The 12,826-nt window shown below is 40.7% G+C and overlaps 1 protein-coding gene across 2 annotated transcripts in view; it reads right to left on the bottom strand.

The window, feature by feature from the left end:
- The window catches only part of HERC1 (HECT and RLD domain containing E3 ubiquitin protein ligase family member 1), a 103,277-nt gene that overhangs the window by 85,800 nt on the left and 4,651 nt on the right, over positions 1-12,826 (bottom strand). Inside the window, exon 1 of one of the 2 annotated variants that reach the window (XM_082290753.1) lies at positions 7,504-7,593. The exons of the other annotated variant lie outside the window; for it this stretch is intronic. The gene's annotated coding sequence lies outside the window, so the exon portion shown is untranslated. Of the gene's footprint in view, positions 1-7,503; positions 7,594-12,826 lie in introns of those variants that run through there. 2 annotated transcript variants of the gene reach the window in all.

The raw sequence follows: 12,826 nt of genomic DNA on the forward strand, positions 1-12,826 counted from the left end.
GAAATACAAGGAAGAAAAAAAATCTATCACAGATTACCAAAGACATCCCCTCTGGCTGAAAAATGCCCCAACCCACAAGAGGCCCTACAATATTTGGGGACACTTTACTCTGTGCTTGCTCTTGCCTTTCCTTCCCAAGGCATGGGCTCATGGCTGGCCTCAGACACATGGTACCAATGGAACAGAGATCCCATCCTTATGTCTTTGTCCTATGGCCCATCTTTCCCAGATCTCTCCTATGTAGCCTTAATGGTTTACTCTGAGTTAGGAAGTGTTAGGGGAGGTCCCTAAGGGTAGAGTTCAGCTTCCCAGAGGGACTGTTGCATTTCATAACACAAGTTCCAACCAAAATTGGACTAAATGTCACTGGCCACTTTGGAGACACATTCCAGGTATTGATGGCTCTTCATTCTGCCACCTAAAAGGCTACTCAGGGATTCACAGTTTTTTGCATTGGAATAAAACCCAAATGCCTTGCTTTGAAAAGTCTGACCCCAAAGCAGCTAAAAAACACAGACTAAGAAAAAAGTCTCTGTCAGCAATTTACTCATGTAATATCAACCCACAGGATAATGGTCAAGACAATCTACTTTTGTTCAATAAGTTGTAAGATTTTCTTTTTAGTTTTGTACCTCTAACTACACCAGCTAAACTTTTGTCTAAAGCCATATTCAAACTCTGCTGTGAATGAGCAGCTTCTTTGTTGATGAGACCACCTGTGCTAACAAATACCATCAAAAATGGGGTGAATTATAAAAACATTTTAAATGATTCCTTAAATATTGCAAATATGTCAGCTAAAGGATGCTGTGCAAGAAATAAATCTTAAAAATTCCACAGATACATGAAAACACATTCAGTGCACTCATGTCCAGCAGATCTGCCATTCCACAGAAGAGAAAGCAGAAAAAACAGACACACTCAGCAGTGCGTACTCCTCTCCATGCTCACATGCCCCACACCCACTAGCCACAACATGAAGACAAAACCTTATCATTAAGTGCAGCTTTTATGGCTTTCAGGCTCCACCTGCAGCCAAGCGTTGTACAGTTCTCAAGGAATTTCTTAGGTTCACAAATGTCTAATGCTTTTAAGTTATGTACACTTAAAATATAAAGTTCACAAAACCACAAGGTTTTCTTGTTTTGTTTTTCAAGCCTTGACCCAGCCCATCAATCCCTTTGCAGTACTGAGAGTCAAGGGCTCTCCTCTTGCCATTTGCATGGATGCAGGTGTAGGGCTCGATGCAGGCGTAGGGGCTGATTCCTCAGGGTCACTGATCTCAGAATTTAAGTTACACTGGAGGACCATTGCTATTCATCTTTGTGAATTCTCACATGAAGCTTGTTTATTAGATAGCAACTGATAGATAATATCTGATATTAGCTACAATCTTGGGTAAGTCAAGTGACTTCCACAGTTTCTCTTTCAGAGCTGGAGCCCCAATGCCTGAGCTACTGTCTGCATCTACAGCCAGCTGGACTCGGGACCTTCTGAACTCCAATAAAACCCAGCATGGCAAGTGATGGAGGATGAGGAGGCTTATTGCATCACCCTGTACTAAGCAGGCAAGTACTGTCAGAATTACTGAGAACCCAAAGCAAACAGCATTCTAGCCTACAGTAGCACCAGTAGGTCTGAAAATAAGGATATAAATAAGGGGAACAAGTCTACATTTGCTCTGACACTACCTATGGCTGTCACCACAATTCAGCCACCTCATCAGAGAGTCAACTATCATTAAATGAAAACACAGCATTTGCATCCTTTGGAAATTGCAGAGGCTCCTGAAACTCATTTGGGTACCCTGAGGACATACCAGAGGAAAGATGAACCCTCCAGCCACCTGCAGCTATATATTAACAGGGTGAAAGTAACAAGAAAAGTTGAGAAGAGTTTTATGAGACAATCCTAAACATAGGCCAGGAATACCTGAATCACAGCTTTTCAGTGGGCAACATCATTCATCCTCTCCCCCTTCTTCACAGCAAGTATAAGCAGAAGTATTCAAAACTACAAATCTCAAGAGTTAGGGGCAGATAATGCCCCCAACTGCAGGACATTCATTCTCCATTTCTATTTCCAAAACAGTTTCCATCTTAGCTTCAAAGCATAGAGGGAAGCCAAGAGAAAGCCCATACGATCATGGAGGTTTCAAGGGAAAGGAGGCTGTAGATGGTACCTCTGTTACCTCTGTGCTCTCACCTCTTTTTTAAAACAGAAATAATCCTTCATGATGACTGCAGACTTTTCAAGACCCACCTACAGTTTTCCTCCTTCCCAGCTTCACTTGGAATAAGGCAGATTTCTTCCAGCATTCAGGTCTACAAGACCTGTTTTACATCAATGATTCCCTATTACTTTGCATCAGTTGCTGCATTATTTATTAGTTTAAAATGTATTGTTATGTAATCCCATCAAATGTACTTTTAATCTTAGGCAATGAATAGAAAGGTATGATAATGAAAGAACAATGCACAATTTAACATCAATTTTTTTCCTAAAACTGTTAGTAATTATCCTTTATTGTTTTAGTAACCACATTTAACTCTTTATCCTCTTCTGGTCCAAACATTTCACCAGGGCTATGACCAATTCCACTCTCACTATTTTTGTAAGATCTTTTTTTTGTAACACAGTGCCTAGGACAAGACCAACATCCAGCATGAAGCTATGCTATTTATCTAGGGCTTGTTCTTAACTACTTTTCCACAATGCAGGATAATTTTGGATCATTATAGAAAATGGGAATTTATATATGAAATACCTCAATTAACTATGTTTTGATTTTATTGACTTCTCTTTTTCCAGCAGACTTTGCTAACATTGGCATGCCTTGCTGTTGTCATGGCAATGAAAGGAGTCTATATGGTTTGGGATATGACTCAGAAAAAATTTTATACAGAAATGGGACAACAATTAGAACAAAGGACATTGAATGTTTCTGTGCCACCAGTTAATAAAAGGTCAACAGGAAAAAAAGAAAGTTCCCAAATCAGAACAAATGATACTGAACAAACCTTCATTGGATAGAAGACACCAAATTGTTACTTCTGACCCTCTCTTGCATTTAGGTCTCTGTGTGGGTAAAACTTTATCACCCCCAAGTGTTATTAAAATCACAGTGATCTGCCCAGGCAGTTACTTAACCAGAACAGAACCCAGATTTGCCCAAAGAAGTTAATGTTCTTAGTGTTTAGAAATATGAGGAGTCTTATATTGTGGACTTACCCCAATAAAAACAGTCTTGAAGCCATCATCTCTATGAGGACTCATTCAAAGGCAAGGCGCTTCTCATGGTTCACAATTTACATGAGGCAAAAGAAAGGCAAGTTTGCCAATTAAAAGATGAGGAAAGAAGCTTGTGTCAGTCACTGAGGAGGTGCGGGCAGAGCAGTTGCAAGCACTAAAAAACATGACTAAAGCCAACCTACACCAATCTATGAAGTGCTTGCAAAAATTATTTTTGGCTAGGCTAAAAATACCATTCACCTATGTCTTCCATATGTTACTCAAGACAACACTAGCTGTTTTCCTGTGGATACAAGGTATGTGAGGGGAGCTATTATTAGATGATTTGCCTGTGCAGAGATGCCAAATGTGAAGGCACTGAAATATATGCATCTATGTCAGTCCTTAGTTTCATCTTCTGACTCATGTTCTGGAGTGACAGTTCCTCTGCCTGGCACTTCCTGTTCATACCAAGCTGAGCCATACTAAGTGTTATTTATTAGAAAGCAATCTAAAGCCACATCTACACAGCCAGCTGGCTCTTACCCCAGTACAAATCATCACTGCCGCATAATCAGCAGTTTCAGAGCTCAGGATTGCAGGTGGCTGTGTCACTTCTTTTCTTCTACTGTTGGACTCAACTGTGAAATACAGAGTAGGAACCAGTCTGAAGTAACCTCAAATTTAAGATCTGGTTCATTCCACGGCCATCTCTCCCTTTCTTTAGCTAGCTGGTAACTTTTTCAAACTGTTTCACTCAGCCTAGCTTTGTATCAAGGTTCCACACCTCAGAAATGCCCTTGGCCAAGACAGGACAGGAAACATTCCAGAGAACAACTGGGGAAAACACATGGGAAACAAGAGGGGTTTGCACTGGAAGACAGTGAACGATAATATACAGAGGAAATTAAAAGGATTATATGTGAACAACTAAGTAACAACTGAATTCATACACAAGACTAGCTCCAAACTAATCTATGCATGGGTATGAAACTTTTTGAGCATATATGGCAAGCAGGTTACTAGAACTTTAAGAGGATTACTAATTCTCATTAGCTCAATATGGTACCATCCAGTGCACAGCCAAAGTGCTGCTTAAATATTGTGTCACAATAATACCTATATGCATAAACATACTGGGGAGAGCTAAACAACAAAAGAAAATGGCCAGTGGTCAAAGTACTATTCATAGGATTGCCACTCCCAGCTGCACTCTTACGGGTGGTTAACATTCCATTTAGGGCCTCATGAGTGAATGCTAGTGCACTGCTGTCTTTTAAAAACTCCTGTTGCACAATCCTGTAGTGTGTCCCCACGTCCCATGCTTTTAGCAATACAGTTAAGAAAAGAAAAGTGCCTCTCACAACTGCTTCCCCCCCACCACGCCCTGTAGTCTCTCCTACTCAGTGAGCAAGACCTTTGAATGGAAACACGGAACAAAGGCAGCACAGAGCTCTAACAACACCTTTGTGCTTACTACTGGAGACTCCCCATCCTTTCGCATTTTGAGTGGAGAGGTTATCCAACTTCCATGGCCCCGGAGCAGCGGGAGCAAACAGACCAGTTGCTCTTGGCAGTACACGGGGGGGATGGACCTGAGCTCTGCCAAATACAGCATGCAAGAGCTGTGTGCCCATCCCCAGAAACTTCATGCACAGCAAACTCACAGCCCTCCCAAAAGGGAGCACCCACAATGTCACACCAGTTAATATTTACAGAGAGTTGCATCATATCAAAAAGGGCTCCGTAGCAAAGTAACGCTTGAGCTGTTTTGAACAAGCACTAGTCTGGCTTCTTCAGTGGAATCCAAGACAGGTGAAAAATTTAGGAAAGAAAGACTAAAGTTTATGCAATTCATAAGCACAGCACTGATCCAGTCTCCATTTTCATAACAAGAAAAAAAAAGCTTTACCTAGAGGGTTTCAGTTAAGCAAAAAACTTCCATTTTTTTCACTGAGGCCATCTGACCTTGAGTAAGTCCCCCTCCTCATTATTTCTCTCTGAAAGTACTGGCATAGGCCTGCTTTCAAATTGCTCTTTTTGCACAAATGCAAAATGTTATTATCCTTTACCACAATTATTCCAGGCAAGATCCTATGCATCATTTCTTTCATAAGGAAGAATTTAATAAATCAGAATATATAATTAATTTTATAAAAGGCAAATACAAATATTAAACCTAAGAAAAGCATTTTTTTATAATTGTGATTGTTTAGTTTTTCTTTGCAGAATACAAATGCATAAAATAGATAAGAGCTGTCCTCGAAATTAGCAACATTCCAAGACCATGATTACACACAGTACTCAGTTAATTGTGCCTCATGAAAACTGAAGGCCTGAAAGATACTGTAAAACCTTTTGTCCATACAGCATATTCAAATACATTGTTTTGCATTTTTAGAAATAATTTATTTTTCCATGTTATCGAGATCATCCCTCAGAATAAACCAGATTAAAAAAAAAAAAAGAGATTTTAAAAAAAAAAAATCTTTTTAGGGGAGAAACCAAATGTCCAACTCTGGTTTTGTCCCAGAATTCCTCTGTCTGAACTTGAGCTACAAAAGCAATTAATTTTTCTCTGAGTTTATCTTCCTTTTCAATTCTGACAGCTAATGTTCCTTCCTTGCTCATGCTCCATTCCACCATTTCAGTACTTTTACCCCTCTTTTCCTATTAGTTATTTGTCTAGTCCTCTAACTGCTGGTTTTTTAACTGACTTTTCTTTGGCTTCTGTCAGTTCATTAACATTTTTCTAGTCTTTAACTCAAAGTGAATATTCTAACTGTTGTCTGAAAGCTGTACAATGAGGAATTATCCTTGTGCTTTCATGAATCAATGACTACTCTGTAAGGCTAAAAAGAGTTTTTCTCTTCCTATTGTTTTCACATTTCCTCTCATTCCATTTGTTCTTGCATTCAATTTTTTTTTCCAGCAAACACAAGACAAATAATACCCTCCCACACCTTTCACTTTGAGATCTCACAATATTTTTCTAAAAGAATCCTCTTTCCCGGATGGGGGGGGGGGGGGGGGGGGGGGGGGGGGGGGACGGACGGAGGTACAAACAGGATAGAGTTATCCCAGTATGTCTAGTACAGGCTGTGTTTCAGTTCAGCACGAAAACCCCTGCTCATAGCGGTCTGCGTAGAAGGAGTGGTAAAGTTCCAGCATTGCTTTTTCCCATCCCACACAGCTCCTTGGGCTACTTCCACCACAACACCTGCCTGCCACTGGGCTCACAAAGGAAACTCAGAAGTGTAAAGGTCACTTTCCAAATGAATACTGGAAAGAAATCTTTCACTTGGAGTGCTATCATCATTTTAGAGAGGCAAAAACTAAGCCTAGACAGATGAGGCAACTTTTCCAATACCAGGATTTAACCCAAAAACCCAGAGCTCCTTCCACAAGTATCTGGATTTGTTTGTATGTGCCATGAAGTCCTGGACTTGACAGACAGAATCACAGAGCAACTAACAGACATTTCCTCTTTGTCATAGTTAATTCAGCCCTAAATCACCCAGAAGAGAGATCAGTTTAAACATTTTTATCATGAAACACTAACAAACACTTCAGCCAATTCCACAATGAGAATTATGAAAAGAGACAGGAGCCAATAAAACTGATTAAAAGACTAAAAAAAAGGGCAAAGTTAAAAAAAGCAAGACAAATACACAACAGACAATTCATTTAAATTCCCATCCTACATCTACTTTTGAAATTTCTCCAAATGAACTACATCAAGCTCTACATAGATAGTGTTATATCAATTTAATTACAGAATCACGTGGAAAATAACATTAAAAACCTTTCACTTCTCTTCCCAAGAGTGAAAGCAAACCACCATCCAACACACCTTACTTTTAGTAGTTTTCTCTTTTTGTTTGTTTAAAAAAAAGCCTGGAATTCTCCTAACAGAAAAAGAAACTCACAAAATAACCCCACGTTTTGCTTTGGAATGAAAAGCAGTTCCATTATACAGAAATGTTTGGCTAGATGAATAGAAAGCTCTGCCCATTGCATAAAAAGGGCTGCAAAGAGCATCCTGTTTAACCTAGCTGGTTTCCTAAAGAACAGCCCATCAATACATCCTCTGAGTAATCTGCATATTTAAGATGGAATGTAAGTTACCCCTGTCTGAGCTTTATGGATCATTTTTTGAATTAGCTTAGAAATTCATTATGTCAGTTTTCTGCTTTCAGCTGAAGCATTCACTAAGTTCCTACTCTCTGCTATCACATACAGAGTTTACCATATCAATGTACAATTAGATACCTGCTGTGCCAGCCTTTGAGTGAGGAGAGGCTTTGAGATCCTTTTTGGTCCTGCTCTCACATTTGTATTTCAGAGTGAGGTTATCCAGTGCTGAATATTGGTGCTAAGAACAAAGTCCAAGCTGTGGAATTAAACATACTGATAAGACAGGTGCCAGAATGGCTAATTTCAGCATGGTGACATGGGAATGACAATAGGCATCTCTTTCCTGCTACTGTGGGGTGTCACAGAAATAAAAACTCCTGTTGTATTGGAAGGTACCAGGACATGGTACATGGACAATACCTAAGGACACTGGATGGGCCCACACCCACTGTATTTCCTACACCTCCCCCAATGTTTGCTCCCCACACTGTCCAATACAGTGACCCTTTCCCACCTCTCCCAGCTTCTCCTCAGTGTCATTCCCCTGCTGCCCTCATCCACAACCGTTTCTCCCCTTCTTAAGGACATTTTCCATTTGCCTCTCTCTCATCAACATGTGAACCAGCCCCCTGCGCTGCAAGGCCAGCCAGCCTGCAAACACACTTTATTCCAGTTGGCCTCTGCTCAATACACACAACGTGACCAGTGCAGCAGCCACTGCCTTGCCCTGCCAGGGGGCCGTGTGTCCTTTAGCCTAGCACGGAGGAACTCCAGGGGAACACTGTGATCCAACGCTTGGAAAGGCAACACGTCCCACTTCAGTCCTCGTTCATGTGAGCCTTGAGCAGAGGAGAGGCTCCAGCGCCAGCTGGGTACAACGGAGAAGTCAAGGGAAGCACGGGAGTGAGACAGTTTGGTATTTTATTTTGTCTGCAATATTTTCAATGCCTGGATTCTAACTGGCCCACCATCATTCACAAGATTTTTGTAGGATGTATAACCACACACAACAGAGAACAAACTATTTTAATAGTTTGTTGGAGATGCCACTCCAAGAAATGTCCTTAGCTCTTCTTCCATGTAACGGGTGTCTTAAGAAACATATGCCAAAGGAATTAAAACCAAAACTGATGTCATCCTTTCATGCAGCAGTTGAATAAAACAATACAAATTAATATTATTGTTCATGTGCTGCTGGATGAACGATTTTTAAAGTTCACGACTAAGGCAGAACAAAAAAAATAGTCATTTACTTTGGCCACAGTTTAGAAGTGATGCAATAGTCATGACCCAGCTAAACCAAAAGCAGCAAGGCAGTTGAAGCAACCCGGACAACACTTTCTATTGCATTTGCACGCTTCGTGTAAGGGTGTCCTCCTTGAATCAAAAGCTGAAATGCTACTGTGAAAACAGGGAATCAACACTACAGGAAGGTAATGCAGAAGTATTGTTTGCAGCAGCAGTTTTGCAGGAAAGTAATTTGGGACATACGGATTAAGAATTCTGAGAGGAAAACCCTGCTAAGGATTTGAAAGAGAAGGTAGCCCAAAGAAGCGCTACGGGGTCTTGCCTCCAGATTTCAAAGAACAAGATATAAAGCAAAAAATTTTTATAAATACACTGGTATGATTGGTAAAAAAGAGAGTGATCGCTTACACCAGGCCTTTCCAAAACCAGAAGTGTAGTCCTGGTGGCCTGGGCAAAAAGGAGCCTCTCTGACAAAATACACATGAACGCAGAGTACTCTGCTTGCTGTTTATCCATTACTGCTAACTCTTGGGCAGAAACTCTGTGAGGACCTGTAGTGATGCTCTCCAGCACCCCTCTGCCAGGACACACCCCTGCACACAGCCAGCCCGTAGGGTTTATCTTACGATCCCATGCCCTACCAGGGAATGACAAGGATGAAACTGTGCCAGAGCTGGGCACTGGAGAAGAGATTAGGCTATCAAGCACATGGAGCAGGGAAACAATTAGGCAAAAAAATAGTGAAATAACAGGGAGGGCAGGAGGGAAGGTATCTGCCTGTCCATCTTTCCAGGCACCGATGTGGGACATTTGAATCTTCAAACCAAAGTTCATTTCATTCCTGGCTGCTCTAACATGCCCCAGGATCCACAGCCACGCCTACACTGAGGCAGGACAGATAGAAAGTCTAAGGCAATGAAAAGAGCACAGACAGGGGCTCTTCCTTTGAAGCAGGCCACTGAGAAGGATTTTCAGGTTTTGCAAAGACAGATAGGAATGCTTAGATCTAAACAGAGAGAGTGCAGCATAGGTCGAAGCTCCTTTAGAAGAGCATCTGGTAGAGATGCATGACCCTGTCCTTCAGAGAGCTCAGACTATTTAATTCAGTTCTAGATGTTCTTCTCTATCTGAAAATAATGGGTTTTACAGCACAAGAAATCAGGCTGTGCTGCACAATAGTTCGACATACAAATGTGACATGGGAGAAGGACTGCAGGACAATATAGGACAGGAAACAAAGGACAGACATTGGATCCCAGTGGAGCAGCAGGGCACAGCTCAGGCATGCTGAAAGCAATTAGTGCCATGGGAAACAGGCCAGCCTGCTCCGGCCAGCAGCCATCCTGCACAAGAGCTGCAGGGCACCTGCACTGTAGCTTGACATGGTGCCAACCACAGGGCACCTCCAAACACAGAATGTCACTTCATATTTTGGGATACTGGATCAGAGAACAAAAAATACCACCTAGCAAATCCCCAGCAACTTCTCACAGTAGTGAGTCGTGATTTCTGTATCTTGCCTATGAAGTGATCAGATGCTTAATTCTCCTTAAGTTACAGTTCAGTAAGAAGTTAAGAAAGTTTTAAGCCTGTATTTAAAAATAAGCATGAATCTAGTCTTTTCATGAACATGCTTGATTTTTGTGAGCAAGAACCCCGGTGACAAAACAAGTCAAGTTGATCAGTTTCTTGCTAAGCTTTAGAGGATATTTCACACCATTCTAAGAGCTGCCCATGACTAGATGGTGCTTAGACACCATGTACAAACATGGTAAGGGATTTTAAACAGAATAATTTAAACAGAATGTAACAACTTTGCTAGTTTCTTTTATGTGTTAATTAGCTAAGCCATTTGAAGACCAGATAAATTTTTATTATGTTATGTCTCCATTCTGCTGATCTTTAGCATTTGGATCAGAAGAGATCTTGACTAACATTTTATATCTCTACACATAACTTTCCTTGAAGTCACTGCCCTCAAAATCACCATCCTATTTACATTTTTACTGAACAAAATTCAAAAGTAAACAGTGTGTCACTTCCAAAGTACTTAAGAATTAACACGTGGTCGGGCGCAAACCACATGTCTGGCATGAATTGTACTGCCTGAGGAGTTTCAGTAACATGCTATTTCAACAGAGCATAAGAAATCTGCAGTAGTCACTAGAAAGAAAAATTGCTAAGGAGAGAAAAATCTTTACTTCATGCAATCAGAATGATACTAGGACATTAACATGACCTTTCCTTTGGCTGGCAATAGCTGTACGTAGCTTTTAAATACAGGAAAATTTACTGTATATAAACATTATGAAAGCTTGATTAAAAGCAGCTGCATAAAAAATCGATTTGAGAAGTACATAATATTTTATAACTTTTCATAATTCTGGTTTTTTTTAATTTGGTGATTTTAGAAATTTTATTATTTCTTAGAAAATTTCTATGTCATCTTTTGTTCTCTGTTTCTCTAGGGAGTTGTTAAGCAAAGCTGCTACAAATACAAAAAAGCCTAAGAGGCCCGGTGGGGTGAGTGGAAACCTGTGTGAAGGAGCATTTAAACATTCTAAGCTTTCTTTTGTTACCAAATAAAACATCTTAACTTGATAATGAATGAACACTCGTGTTGATTCAATATTGAAAACTGGCTTTTCAACTGATTCTTAAGATTCCCATAAGTGTTGGAAGTTCATTTTGCTCAATTTCCATACAGAGTTTCCATTTCTTCTGAGAAGAAATACATCCTGAAGAACTACAGCTAGTTGTAGGTTTTTTTGCCTTACACTAAGCAGTTACGCATTTTGGTTCCAAAGCAGATTTTTCTTGATTTTATTAATTAATTCTTATTTTCTTAATTATTGCACATAACCTTGCAGGCTTAGGTTTAATTAGCTTCAAAGCAGACTAAGATAGACACTGGTACTAACCAAGGCCAAGAGAAATAACATTTCAGCTACCTCTTAATAATACTTACTATACAATGGTTTAATTGAACTCCCTAACAAATTTTGATTTTTTTTTTTTATTTTGTCAACTGCTTCATCAGCCTTAAATTCAGGTGCAGAGATTCAATAGGGAAAGCACCTTTCAGAACCCACTCTCTGGTCTTGGCACAGGTGTAATGCATAGCACAGCAAGCTTTGCCATGTGAGGTGTATTTACTTGAATCAGTACCATCTGTGTTGCTCACAAGCAGTGGAGAGAAATGGATTCAAGCTGATTTAGTCACGTAGGGCCATGTGCTCTATCAGTTTGCCAGGAAAGCCCCACTGAGCCCATTTGATGCTCAAGTAGGAGACATAAACAAAGATACTAGAATACCTGTTTTGAAAGGTGCCTTTTGGTCCCACAAAACACAGCCTTTTCTTGAGGAAAATTTGTTTGCTACAGTCGCAGAAGAGGGATTTTCACTGATTCTTCCACTAGGGAGTGGAAAAGAATCTAATTCTTTTCACAGATGATCTCTGGGTGCAGTCAGGAACATAAGCCAAACCATGCGGGGACTGCTCGGCAAGTCTCCTTTAGGCCTTTAGTCGCCCTTCTGGAGCCCAAAGGATTCCCTCCGTCAGCCCTGTTATCTGGTGAGCCTAGAAATCCCACACTCCGGTCAGTGCCATTTGGAGTGATAAGAGTTTTATCACTCAGAGTGTCTCGTCCAGGCTACGTTTTGCAGAAGTGATGACAGAAGGAGAAGGAAGCGTTACATCCACCACAGCCTTAGAAGAGTATTTATCTGCCACTTGCAGATAAATAACATCTTGCAGATAAGTAGTACCTTGTCAGCTCCTTCCCCTTAAATGTACTGTACACTGGATATCCTTTTAGGGGGCAAAGATGGTGTCTCTCTAATAATCACCAATCAAAACAAGGGCATACAGCTGCTTCAGTTCTATGCAAGGGACCACTTACCTGAGATACATAGAGCAGCTCCTGATACATATCAGCAACCCCCAGAATGTGGCCCTCTGATTTTCCAGCATGTTTTCTAAGAAGCTCCAGTGTTCACAAAAACACTAACAAGGACAGGTCAGTCCTTTTCCTTGCTAAAATTCACCTGCTGGAGCTGAACTGCTCATCTGTGTCTCCCAAATACTAGTACTGTTCTGCCAGAATCTTTCAAAGTTCCTGCAGATCATGCAGTTTATTAAAGATCAGGCATCCCCTTTCATATGAGAGCAGTAACACCACCAACAAAGGGAGAGACAGACACTTCATA

The sequence above is a fragment of the Coloeus monedula genome, assembly GCF_965178545.1.
Source record: "Coloeus monedula genome assembly, chromosome: 14".
Classification (NCBI taxonomy): Eukaryota; Metazoa; Chordata; class Aves; order Passeriformes; family Corvidae; genus Coloeus; species Coloeus monedula.